This window comes from Electrona antarctica (genome assembly GCF_951216825.1).
Source record: "Electrona antarctica genome assembly, chromosome: 22".
NCBI classification, from domain to species: domain Eukaryota; kingdom Metazoa; phylum Chordata; class Actinopteri; order Myctophiformes; family Myctophidae; genus Electrona; species Electrona antarctica.
Genome location: NC_136805.1, coordinates 5,333,178 through 5,346,959, shown reverse-complemented (window position 1 = coordinate 5,346,959; position 13,782 = coordinate 5,333,178). Strand labels below are relative to the sequence as shown.

At 47.2% G+C, this 13,782-nt stretch overlaps 1 long non-coding RNA gene across 1 annotated transcript; it reads left to right on the top strand.

Annotated features, from left to right (window-relative positions):
- The first annotated feature begins 205 nt into the window (after positions 1 to 205).
- Positions 206 to 13,034, top strand: LOC306915211. The gene is made up of 3 exons (XR_013788778.1): positions 206 to 328; positions 3,447 to 3,593; positions 12,831 to 13,034. It is a non-coding gene; the product is annotated as an uncharacterized lncRNA (long non-coding RNA).
- The last annotated feature ends 748 nt before the right edge of the window (positions 13,035 to 13,782 follow it).

Sequence of the window (13,782 nt, the reverse complement as noted above, 5' to 3'; positions counted from 1 at the left end):
TTTTCTAGTTAAACCTGATGTACTTCCACTTCGGTTCTTTGTACCTTCTCCCAGAGGGCAGAATTACAAACTCTCCATTTAAAACGTTCCTTTTGTTCATGTAAACCCCCAGCAGCGGCATGCAGAGAGGAGGACGCTGCACCACAGACTTCTAGAACATCTGCAGCATCCTGGTGGGACACATCGCCAAAGGACCTCCCTCTCCTCAGGATGGACAGTTTGGTCTAGTCTGGACCTTCTATACGGGTTAGAGACCCACACGTACACCATCGAGGTACTGCATGGAGGACCCGGGAGGTGCCGCATCCCTCCCCCAGTTGCCTGAGAGGTAGTAGTGTGTGCGGGGTCCTATAAGTCAGTGGTTCCAAAGTAGGGGTCCTTGAGGGAGTTCCAGGGGGTCCCCAGCTAAATGATAGTTATAGGAACCTTATGGGTCTGTAACTCAGAGAGTGTACAAATGGAACCAAATGGACCCATTACACTCTCAGAGTTAAATTAACTATAAATTGGGGTCCCAGAGATAGAAATGGGGGACCTATAATTCAGGTCAATCCGGGGGGGTCCTTGAAATGAAAACAGTTGAAAATCACTGCTAAGCCGTACAAATCTTCTCTTATGGGTGGCATGTATTTTCTAATGGGGGTCCGCAGGCTATAATGAGTGTCAATTTGGGGGTCCTTGACATGAAAAGGTTTGAGAACCACTGCTATAATTTGATTTTCAACTATTTTCTTTTTTGTATTGCCATTTTTATTTTCTAATTTGTATATATTGTGTCTTGTATTGACCTGCTTTTTTGTTTTTCGGCATTCCGCTGCTTGTTATTTTTTATGTGAAGCACTTTGGGTTGCATTCTATGTATGAAAAGTGCTATATAAATAAAGTTTATTATTATTATTATTATTATAAGCCAAGAGGGGTCACGATATTTAATGCAACTATAAGTAGTTCGTACAGAGCCGGTAAGACAGGCCCTGGTCCCTATGGTTTGGTGCTGCTGGACACAAACAAATGTGTCAAAGTTGAACTTAAGTTGCGCTATATGGTAGAAATAGGTCAACAATACAAATTACGCTATAGTTTTGGTGGATTCATTTATTTTTAACGGGTGGCCCCCAGACCCCCCACCAACCAACCACACCAGATCTCCCACCACATGACTCAGGCAATCAATTAATACCTTTGCAACCACCATGTTTAATGGCAAGTATTTCATATAGCTTTAGCTTTAAGTCCAAAAATATGAACTAATCCTGTGAGTGTAAGTTGTGCTTTGGTGTGTGGAATGAATTAATGTCTGATTTACTAATGCATCTGCTAATTACGCGGTTGGTGTGTTGTTACCTTCTAGCCACATCAAGGTTCCATTTGCTAACTCAGAGTAAAGCAGCTTTCTCTGTTAGTGCTCCATTTGATTGGAACGAACTCCAGAAGTCCCTAAAAATCTGATCACTGCCTTCCCTATAGGTCAATTCAGGGAAATGATTTCTAGCACTTTTGTTCAACAATGTAACTGTTTGAATTAATTCTCATCTATCTACTTTACTTTATTTGTTTATTTAGTCGGGACAATGTACATTAATGAACATTACGTTAAAAATGCAGTGTAAATATACCAGATTTAGCAAAACATGCTAATTTCCATGTGCAGTCCCCAGACATCGAACATCAAACAGTACAAACAGGGCTGACATACAGGACATAGCATACAAATACCTAGTACATTTCAATATTAAGACTAGTAAGAATAAAAAAATAAGAAACGATTAAACTAATATTAGGGTAGGTTTACTCTAATAAGCTCTCTGATACAGCATAAAAAGAGATACACCTAAAATAATTATAAATGGTTGCATCCTTTTACTTTTGAATACTTTCTGTTTTCCAATTCATATATTATTATATTGCTGTATTTAATGTATGTTGTTGATTGTTGATTTTGTGTTTTGTATTTCGGCTACATTGAAAATGAGGGCCTGCCCCTCAATTGTACTCTTGTACTTAAATAAGTTATGATGATGTATGTTTGAACGTAAAATGCAGTGAATATATGCAGAACTATGTTTGTGACCATGGCTCTGTGAAGGCTGAAGCATGGGTGATGTGTTCCCACTTCCCACAGTGGGGGTTTGACCAACATTTTCCACATAGTTTAAGTGGCGATGACAGGACACTTATTTTGTACACTTTAGGATTCTCCAATTATTCTCTCAACACTACTCTCCTATACTCCACCCACAAGGTCTGGTACTGTTTTTGTCCTGTACAGCAGTGGTTCCCAAAGTGGGGTCCAGGGACTGCTAGGGGTCCTTGAGGGAGTTCCCCAGCTAAATGATAATTAGGAACCAAATGAACCCTTATGGGTCTGTAACTCAGTGTGTACAAATGGAACCATTTGTACACTCTCAGAGTGAAATTAATTTAGATCTTTACAATATAGCCTACATTGGGGTCCCAGAGATAGAAATGCAGGGGGACCGTGGATTTTATTCTTAGTCCATCTGCTGTATTGTTCTCTCAGGGGTATGATGATGTTGCGAGACCCAAAACCTCGATGACTTTGGGATACATCACTGAGGATACGTCAGTGCGAGGTGCATCCATGCGATGTATTTTTGTTTTAGTGACTCATAGGAATAGACTACGTGACAACCAGGAATAGTCTGGTGACCACCGGAGAGACGGGTGGCAGCCGGAATGTAGACGGCACCCGGCCGCGAGTGCAGTGCCCGGCCTTGAGTCGGTCAGATACACCGTTGTCCAGAATCGCCACAAAAGGCTATCTGGTCAGGCTCTGCCAGTGCATGGACCTGATGAGCCCAAGTCCCCTCACCTGTAGAATTCACAGCCTCAGCCAATTGATTGCCACGGCAACCCCACACCTGCCATTTCATTAGGCTACTTTTCACATCATTTTGCAGTTTGCACTCTTCAGACACAGGCAGACAGACAGCCTCATTCCTCATTCACACGTACCAAACACCAATCAAGCAATGTTTGGTCGTTTTTTTGGGCCACCACAATGCTTTTCCAATGGGAGTCACATGGTTTGATCAAACATTTGTGTTTGATGGCTGATTGCTGATTGCTCCCCCCTCATCAAACAAAAATGTTTGGTCAAACCATGTGACTCCCATTGAAAATGAATTGGAGCAGCAATCAAAAAGCAATCAGGCATCACACACGGACCGAACATTTGTTGTGTAGGTGTGAACTAGGCCCCAGAGATCTCCTGGGCACAAAAGGGACACAGACAGACGGTTAAAACGGGTATTGACAACAGGTATTGCATACTTGCATCGTTCCCAAGTAGGACGGTGGCTGACGGGCACAGGTCTAGTTAAAAGAAAATAAACAAAATGATGATAATGATCAGTTACAGTTCTTTCTTCTCCTATCATCATCATCATCATCACTGCTAATGTCTTTCTGTGTGTTGTCTTCAGTCTTCTGAGCCAGTGATGGAGTGGTGGCAGTCTGAAACAGCCAGGACGTTCTGCTGCCAAGGGCTCTGACTGGCCACTGAAGGGACAACGTGGATCAACAGCGACCTCTTCAGGATATACGACACCATCAGTGAAGCACTCAGCCAGGTACTAAACGCTGATCTGATGACTGGAGTGATAGATGAAGAAAGATGTCTCATAAGATGAAACTTTAGTTTGACATCAATCACACTCTTAACAGGCGGGGTGTCACAGGGTATATCTGAAGGGGGAGGGGGCGTGGGGGGTGGCATAGCCTGCCGAATTTGGCATTTTATTTATTTTTTGTTCTATTTTAGCCTATTCCTGGCCAAAATTCACAGGTAGGCATGCTTTGGCTAGGCAAAAATGACACAGTCGCCGTTCAATCAATCTTTAAATGGGCCAAACAGAGTTGTTGCTGACGTCCAAGTGGGGGAAAAAACCAAAACAAACAGTCAGTCGGGTGGTCAAAGTCAATCTGTGAGAGTGGGGGTGTCGCGACGTACTCACAGTGAACGGTGTGACACGCCTGCTCTTCTTAACCCATTTTGGGCGGGAACCCCTTTTGGTGTTTTAACTCAGCATTATGTTATACTTTAGCTATTTAAAAATAGCAGATCTACAAGCTCATAGCGCGCCACCGAGTGGCGCGCTATGAACTTGTAGGTCTGCTATTTTTGAAAAATCTTAAAAATGTGGCACAAATCTTTGAATATATCTTCTTTCAGAGCGAACCTTTTTTTTTATTTCGACGTCAGGCCTAAATGGGGCCAATTCATACTCCAATGGGTGGTCACCTCATAAGGTGACCACCGCTTCGATGGTCACCTCATAAGGTGACCACCGTTTCGATGGTCACCTTATAACTCATAAGGTGACCACCGTTTCGATGGTCACCTCATAACTCATAAGGTGACCACCGTTTCGATGGTCACCTTATAACTCATAAGGTGACCACCGTTTCGATGGTCACCTCATAACTCATAAGGTGACCACCGTTTCGATGGTCACCTCATAAGGTGACCACCGTTTCGATGGTCACCTCATAACTCATAAGGTGACCACCGTTTCGATGGTCACCTCATAAGGTGACCACCGTTTCGATGGTCACCTTACCGTTTCGATGGTCACCTCATAAGGTGACCACCGTTTCGATGGTCACCTCATCACCAAAAAACTAGAGCTTGAATAGGCCTTTAGTTCTTTCTTCAAGGGACACATTTTCACTTCTAAAATAAGACTTACTGCAAATGCTTACGTGATTAAAAATAATAATACATTGAAGGAAACATCACACAGTTGTCTTCACAGCAGTGAAAACTCTTTTTTATCATGAACATGAAAGCTTCAGTGGAAAGACTTTCAATCAGGTTCAGTGGATCAAATCAAGTATCCTGTTTTTTCATAGAAGTGTATATTTATACGTCTTTAATTATTATTTTTGTATTGACTTATGTGCTTTCGTTTGAAATGTACCCATATTTCTACATACTGTGAAAAGTATCAATCAATCAATCAATCAATCAATCAATCAATCAATCAATCAATCAATCAATCGAATATTGGAGCAGTACCATGAAGAATACAACCACTAATCCACATTGGTATCATACTGTACAGTATATTATGACTGTAGGGCAGGCGGTTTATGAGACACTGATTATGAGACACCAACCCACGACAAGTACACTGATTTACGGAGCCCCGGAGTGGCCATTGAGAGAGAGAGAGAGAGAGAAAAGTTGAATTATTAACGTAGGCTATTAACTTGAGCTCAAGTTCATTATAAAAAAACAATCTCTCTCAATGGCCACTCCGGTGCTCCATACTGACTTCTAGTAAACACCACAATAACAGTTTTCAACTGGGAGAGGATCTACAACAGTGTGCAACTGTGCATACAACATAGGATTTCAGAGAAAATGCTGTTTTTTTGTTTGTTTTGTTTTCCTTTTTGTTGCACGTCCTATAGATAATGTGGCAGCATTAACACTCACTCAAAGGGTATCATAGTTTTGTTCTCGTGAAGTCAATGTTGTGGTTATTCATTCCGTTTAACAAGAAATGCAAAGTTAATAACAACAGGGACAAAGGCTCTGTCTTAGGGCCTCCTAAAGCTCTGCCTTGGCCTGGTAGGCCTGTGTGGTGGTAACTGATTATGTAAGAAGATATTTGTTAATATAGGAGGGGGGGAAAAGACCATTTATGTCTTTATAACAATCCTAAAGTCTCCGTTTGCTGTAGTCAGTGAACTCCAACGGCCAGCAGATGACAGCGTTTGTCTTGGGGTTGAATTAAATGTCATTAGATGGAAACACTCCTTGACACATTTCAGAAATAAGGATTTTCTTTTGGGCTCCTAATCGAGGTTTTGTTCATTTTGGTCTTTTCTCACACAGCCAATCACTGCTAGAGCCGTAGAAATACTCTCTTATGGAGGTCCCTGGCATATTATTTGGGGGTCCTTGACATGAAAAGGTTTGGGAACCCCTGCTTTAGAAGAGGGCTAGACAACATTGGCACAGGGGACGGACGGTGATCCCTGGCACACTGGCATGAGTGTGAGTGGTCCCGGCATCTATAGGCTGCTAATCCAGCCTGACAGCGTGCCGCGGGTTCGACTCCTGATTCCGACGACCTTTGCTGCGTGTCGTTCCCCATCACTCCCCCCCCCCCCCCCCCCCCCAATTCCTGTCAGATTACTGTACACTATCCAATAAAGGCAGAAAAATGCCCAAAATATATTATAATATAATATAAAATAAAATAAAACAATAATATATATAAATTCAATAAAATCATGTCCCCTCACATCCGCATGCAAATTACATCCTGCACATCATTCTACATTCATTCAGACTCTGACTGGGGAGGGAGTCTTCAATATAGAAATTGATCTATTGAAGATTCTGACGTTCAAATATACATATTTTTTGTTTTGATTGTATTGCTGTATTGTTGTATTGTGCTTTCTGCTTTGGCAATGTAAACGTATGTTTTCTCATGCCAATAAAGCCCTTTGAAAATTGAAAAAATTGAGTCTGGGCGGGAGATACAGTATGGGTTATTGAGTCTAATGATCTTTACAATGGCCTGATGATGTGAAAGAAAATATTTCAAAAGAAGTAAGAAGAAAAGGGTATGTTTGTGGGAACTCAAAATCAGTTTCTTTTTTCTTTTCAAATATTTTCTTTTGATGACGTTGATGATGGCACACTGACTGTCAAGGGAATAGAAACATGGCACTTGATGTCAAAAAGAGCATATATAGCAAGGTTTAGAGCCATTTGACTGGTGAGTGGTGACGTGCCGAGGGACATGTCAGCGTCTACGTGACACACGTGTGTGGATGAGGTTTGATCAAGCACATGAACTCTCTGTGTACACATGTAAGGATCACTGAGGTCCTCCCTGTTCATGTACAGAAAGATTAGTTTTTTTTGTTGAGTGGCTAAAGGTCTGTTTGTCTTTTTCTTTGCATTTTGCAAAGAGTTACGGTATGTCGTATTTCATGGTTTTCGACGATACAAAAATACATACCTGGCCTTAATAATCGTATGAGGACTATATGATGTATCTTTAAAGATATAATATTAACGGGATCATACAAAGCTTCATATTTGAAAACAAAGTTACTATGTAAGGAACCACTGTCTACTTGAATTTGTAGTGTAGTTTATGTCCTTTTTTATGATATTTTATGACATATAATATGTCGTTTTTCAACAATAAAAAAGCAATGATGAAAATCATGCTTTTTTTGTGTTGTTTTTTGCACCCATAGATAATGTGGCAGCATTAACACTCACTCAAAAGGTATCATGATGGTTTTGTTCTCGTGACCTCTACAAAGTAAATGTTTTGGCTATTAATGCAGTTATTGACATGAATGTCACTTTATCAAGAAATGCTCTGTCTTAGGGCCCCCCTAAGCTCTGTGGCCCCTGGGCCTTGCTCTGTCTTAGGGCCCCCCTAAGCTCTGTGGCCCCTGGGCCTTGCTCTGTCTTAGGGCCCCCCTGAGCTCTGTGGCCCCTGGGCCTTGCTCTGTCTTAGGGCCCCCCTAAGCTCTGTGGCCCCTGGGCAAAGCTTGCTCTGTCTTAGTGCCCCCCTAAGCTCTGTGGCCCCTGGGCCTTGCTCTGTCTTAGGGTCCCCCTAAGCTCTGTGGCCCCTGGGCAAAGCTTGCTCTGTCTTAGGGCCCCCCTAAGCTCTGTGGCCCCTGGGCAAAGCTTGCTCTGTCTTAGGGCCCCCCTAAGCTCTGTGGCCCCTGGGCAAAGCTTGCTCTGTCTTAGGGCCCCCCTAAGCTCTGTGGCCCCTGGGCCTTGCTCTGCCTTAGGGCCCCCCTAAGCTCTGTGGCCCCTGGGCCTTGGCCCGGTAGGCCTGTGCGGTAACCCACCCCTGATTACGGCCATGTAACTGTGTAAGAAGGTCTGTGTTAAAATAGGAGAGGTATTTAAAAAAAACCAAACGGAAGAATCTTAAAATCGATTCTGAGCTGGAGAGATGCAAGAATAGGGGTAATTAAATGATTGTGTCCCACTGTACCAAAACGAAACAAAAACAGAAAACCCCAAACATTATATTATTATGTATGACAGAGATATAAACCAGATCTTTAGAGAATGCACAATCCTAATCTGTTTGCTGTAGTACATAGTGAACTCCAATGACCAGTAGATGGCGGCCTTGCTCTTGGGTTGAGTTAAATGTCATTTGATGGAAACATTACTTCCTTCATAGACTTATAGAAGACACAGTTTGTACTTGTCACTGACTTTTATACAGGTGTACAAGTAGCAAAATGTTGTTTGCACTCGGAAAATAGCAGCTCTACATAACGAGGCATTGTGAGCTTGTAGATCTGCTATTTTCACAATATGTATCCGTGGAACAGAGTAAAAATGTAATGCCTCAACTTCTACATTCCAAGCTTGACCGGATGCAGGGGGTCCCCAGTTCAAATAGGATTATTTTTGGGGGGTGACGGCCCGAAGAGATTGAGAACCACTGCTCTACATGATTGATTGATTGATTGATTAATCAATTGATTGGTTGATTGACATTTGTATTAACAGTTTGTAGAATGGGTACAATTCATGGAAAGTACAGGTCAATACAAAACCTGGAGGATACAACCAGAAAAAGCACTAAGACTTAATTGTTTACATCAGGGTCCTCCATTTTCAATTCATCAGAATATTTAAAGACATACAAATATGCAATTCTATGCAAAGAAAAAAAAAAGGGAAAACGTGTACAGTACACTTTTTTTAGGAGCCAGTTTCAAATTGCAGCCGCCTGTATAAGTGCTCTTTGAGAGCAGTTTTGAAGGAGTCTAGGGATTCACGCTGTCCCTGTTTTGGGGGATGATATCATGATGTCTAGCCATGTTTTGTATGGAGATTATTACAACCAGTAAGACTCCTTAATATGACACAGTTAAGAAGCAGGAGTTAAACTATTAATCTGGTGTCCGTGAGGTCAGATGTAGAGTTGCTGGCCGGCTCAGATCTAGGTGATGATCTCCATGTATGGCTATCCAGGGGTTTGATGAGGTCAGATCAACATTTGGAATGAATTCTGTACATTCTTGGCCATATACCGTATGGAGTATATCACGAGGCGTGACTGACTGACTGACTGACTGACTGACTGACTGACTGACTGACTGACTGACTGACTGACTGACTGACTGGCTGGCTGGCTGGCTGGCTGGCTGGCTGGCTGGCTGGCTGGCTGGCTGGCTGGCTGGCTGGCTGGCTGGCTGGCTGGCTGGCTGGCTGGCTGGCTGGCTGGCTGGCTGGCTGGCTGGCTGGCTGGCTGGCTGGCTGGCTGGCTGGCTGGCTGGCTGGCTGGCTGGCTGGCTGGCTGGCTGGCTGGCTGGCTGGCTGGCTGGCTGGCTGGCTGGCTGGCTGGCTGGCTGGCTGGCTGGCTGGCTGGCTGGCTGGCTGGCTGGCTGGCTGGCTGGCTGGCTGGCTGGCTGGCTGGCTGGCTGGCTGGCTGGCTGGCTGGCTGGCTGGCTGGCTGGCTGGCTGGCTGGCTGGCTGGCTGGCTGGCTGGCTGGCTGGCTGGCTGGCTGGCTGGCTGGCTGGCTGGCTGGCTGGCTGGCTGGCTGGCTGGCTGGCTGGCTGGCTGGCTGGCTGGCTGGCTGGCTGGCTGGCTGGCTGGCTGGCTGGCTGGCTGGCTGGCTGGCTGGCTGGCTGGCTGGCTGGCTGGCTGGCTGGCTGGCTGGCTGGCTGGCTGGCTGGCTGGCTGGCTGGCTGGCTGGCTGGCTGGCTGGCTGGCTGGCTGGCTGGCTGGCTGGCTGGCTGGCTGGCTGGCTGGCTGGCTGGCTGGCTGGCTGGCTGGCTGGCTGGCTGGCTGGCTGGCTGGCTGGCTGGCTGGCTGGCTGGCTGGCTGGCTGGCTGGCTGGCTGGCTGGCTGGCTGGCTGGCTGGCTGGCTGGCTGGCTGGCTGGCTGGCTGGCTGGCTGGCTGGCTGGCTGGCTGGCTGGCTGGCTGGCTGGCTGGCTGGCTGGCTGGCTGGCTGGCTGGCTGGCTGGCTGGCTGGCTGGCTGGCTGGCTGGCTGGCTGGCTGGCTGGCTGGCTGGCTGGCTGGCTGGCTGGCTGGCTGGCTGGCTGGCTGGCTGGCTGGCTGGCTGGCTGGCTGGCTGGCTGGCTGGCTGGCTGGCTGGCTGGCTGGCTGGCTGGCTGGCTGGCTGGCTGGCTGGCTGGCTGGCTGGCTGGCTGGCTGGCTGGCTGGCTGGCTGGCTGGCTGGCTGGCTGGCTGGCTGGCTGGCTGGCTGGCTGGCTGGCTGGCTGGCTGGCTGGCTGGCTGGCTGGCTGGCTGGCTGGCTGGCTGGCTGGCTGGCTGGCTGGCTGGCTGGCTGGCTGGCTGGCTGGCTGGCTGGCTGGCTGGCTGGCTGGCTGGCTGGCTGGCTGGCTGGCTGGCTGGCTGGCTGGCTGGCTGGCTGGCTGGCTGGCTGGCTGGCTGGCTGGCTGGCTGGCTGGCTGGCTGGCTGGCTGGCTGGCTGGCTGGCTGGCTGGCTGGCTGGCTGGCTGGCTGGCTGGCTGGCTGGCTGGCTGGCTGGCTGGCTGGCTGGCTGGCTGGCTGGCTGGCTGGCTGGCTGGCTGGCTGGCTGGCTGGCTGGCTGGCTGGCTGGCTGGCTGGCTGGCTGGCTGGCTGGCTGGCTGGCTGGCTGGCTGGCTGGCTGGCTGGCTGGCTGGCTGGCTGGCTGGCTGGCTGGCTGGCTGGCTGGCTGGCTGGCTGGCTGGCTGGCTGGCTGGCTGGCTGGCTGGCTGGCTGGCTGGCTGGCTGGCTGGCTGGCTGGCTGGCTGGCTGGCTGGCTGGCTGGCTGGCTGGCTGGCTGGCTGGCTGGCTGGCTGGCTGGCTGGCTGGCTGGCTGGCTGGCTGGCTGGCTGGCTGGCTGGCTGGCTGGCTGGCTGGCTGGCTGGCTGGCTGGCTGGCTGGCTGGCTGGCTGGCTGGCTGGCTGGCTGGCTGGCTGGCTGGCTGGCTGGCTGGCTGGCTGGCTGGCTGGCTGGCTGGCTGGCTGGCTGGCTGGCTGGCTGGCTGGCTGGACGGACGGACGGACGGACGGACGGACGGACGGGAGATGCAGGTTTTCATAGTAAACTGCAACCTACGGGTCGTAATAAGGTCAAGAGGTCCTTTGTCCATCAGTGGACTTTGAGGTTGAATCAGGAGTTTGGCCAGGACTAGACTGAGCAGTGAACATATTGAATCAGGAGTTTGGCCAGGACTAGACTGAGCAGTGAACATATTGAATCAGGAGTTTGGCCAGGACTAGACTGAGCAGTGAACATATTGAATCAGGAGTTTGGCCAGGACTAGACTGAGCAGTGAACATATTGCTCTTGTCTTTACGTTTTTAATTATGTATGTCATTTTGTTTTGTTTTCTGTTCTCTGTGTTATGTCAAATGTGTGTACATGTGTTGCATACAAGGCCGCTGGGTCGCAAAATTAGTGATGCACAATATAGATTCACAATTTATTCTTTCTTTTTTTTTCTGTTTTGTTGTTGGTCTCCACTGACCTTTCTCTAAGCAAGGCAGTCCATAACAACCAGGTTATCTTTCAGACAAGAAAAACAAACCATTTGACTGGCGACGTGCCGAGGGACATGTCAGCGTCTACGTGACACACGTGTGTGTCAGCGTCTACGTGACACACGTGTGTGTCAGTGTCTACGTGACACACATGTGTGGATGAGGTTTAAACAAACACTGTCTGGCTTCCATGAAAGGATCACCGAGGTCCTCCCTGTTATGGAACAGTTATGTATGTTTGCAAAAAGAAAAAAAGTGCTGATTCAAAAAAGACCATTTCAAAGTTCAGGGTGTTTATTATTACAAAGAACATAATAGGGCAGCATTCTACTGTAAGCAGTGCATTGATTTATACCCCAACCTTCTTCAACAGTCATAAAGAAATGATAGAAGACGACACAATGTTAAAATAGTACTTAGAAATAGTAGCACTAATAATAATAATGTAATTTAAAAAAGGGAATAATATCAAGCAGAATAGATGCAATATAAGAAACCACCTCAGTGGTATTGTTGTTAGAGTGTCCGCCCTGAGAACTGGGATGATCCATTTTAATTCATTAATAATTCATAGATTAATACATTAGTTAATACATGTACCCAAAATGACTTGACTCCCTACCATCAGCCTACCTGGTGTGTATAGCTGGTGTCAGAGTAGCATGTTGTAGGTCATGCATGGAATTGTATGTTCTCAATAACTGCTGCTATGATATATATATATATATATATATATATATATATATATAGTATATATATTTGTACAGTGGTGTAAAGTAACTAAGCACATTTACTAATTAAGTACAATTTTGAGGTATTTGTACTGTTATGTTATGTGTACTTTTATTCCACTACAATTATTTGAAAACTTTTGTTACTAGTTACTTTGGAGATTTAAATTTTGATAAAAAAAAACATGGGTGGATGGATTTTTGGCTTTACTTTACACTTGGATTTTATGGTCATAAATACTTTATGCTTCCAGTCACTACTTTAAAGTCTTCTTTCAATCACCATTATATTGTTTTATAGTAAATTATGGTCCCATTTATTTAAAAAATGTATGATAAATTAGAGTAGGAGGGGCGTGGCTACCTTTGGAATATTTTACATACTTTTTATTAGCACCTGCATTCCATAGGGCTGGGGGGGGGGGGGGGGGGGGGACTGCTGCCATCATCATAACATTAATTATTTGATTAGATAACACCCTTTTTTGCATGTCAAAAGATATAGTTGATATAAATATGTTTTTATGATTCATAAAGTTCATCCGATGTCTGGTCCCATGTTCCGGGGTGTCTTTGGACCGGATATAGATACTTCACTGGACACCAGAGGGCAAACGCACTGGACACCAGAGGGCAAACGCAACACAGGCCGACCCAAGAACACATGGCGTAGGACAGTGGAGGGAGAGTTGAAGACCCTGCATCACACCTGGGGGTCTAAGGACGCTGCAGGCCCAGGACAGACTGAAGACCCTGCATCACACCTGGGGGTCTAAGGACGCTGCAGGCCCAGGACAGACTGAAGACCCTGCATCACACCTGGGGGTCTAAGGACGCTGCAGGCCCAGGACAGACTGAAGACCCTGCATCACACCTGGGGGTCTAAGGACGCTGCAGGCCCAGGACAGACTGAAGACCCTGCATCACACCTGGGGGTCTAAGGACGCTGCAGGCCCAGGACAGACTGAAGACCCTGCATCACACCTGGGGGTCTAAGGACGCTGCAGGCCCAGGACAGACTGAAGACCCTGCATCACACCTGGGGGTCTAAGGACGCTGCAGGCCCAGAACAGACTGAAGACCCTGCATCACACCTGGGGGTCTAAGGACGCTGCAGGCCCAGAACAGACTGAAGACCCTGCATCACACCTGGGGGTCTAAGGACGCTGCAGGCCCAGGACAGACTGAAGACCCTGCATCACACCTGGGGGTCTAAGGACGCTGCAGGCCCAGGACAGACTGAAGACCCTGCATCACACCTGGGGGTCTAAGGACGCTGCAGGCCCAGGACAGACTGAAGACCCTGCATCACACCTGGGGGTCTAAGGACGCTGCAGGCCCAGGACAGACTGAAGACCCTGCATCACACCTGGGGGTCTAAGGACGCTGCAGGCCCAGGACAGACTGAAGACCCTGCATCACACCTGGGGGTCTAAGGACGCTGCAGGCCCAGGACAGACTGAAGACCCTGCATCACACCTGGGGGTCTAAGGACGCTGCAGGCCCAGAACAGACTGAAGACCCTGCATCACACCTGGGG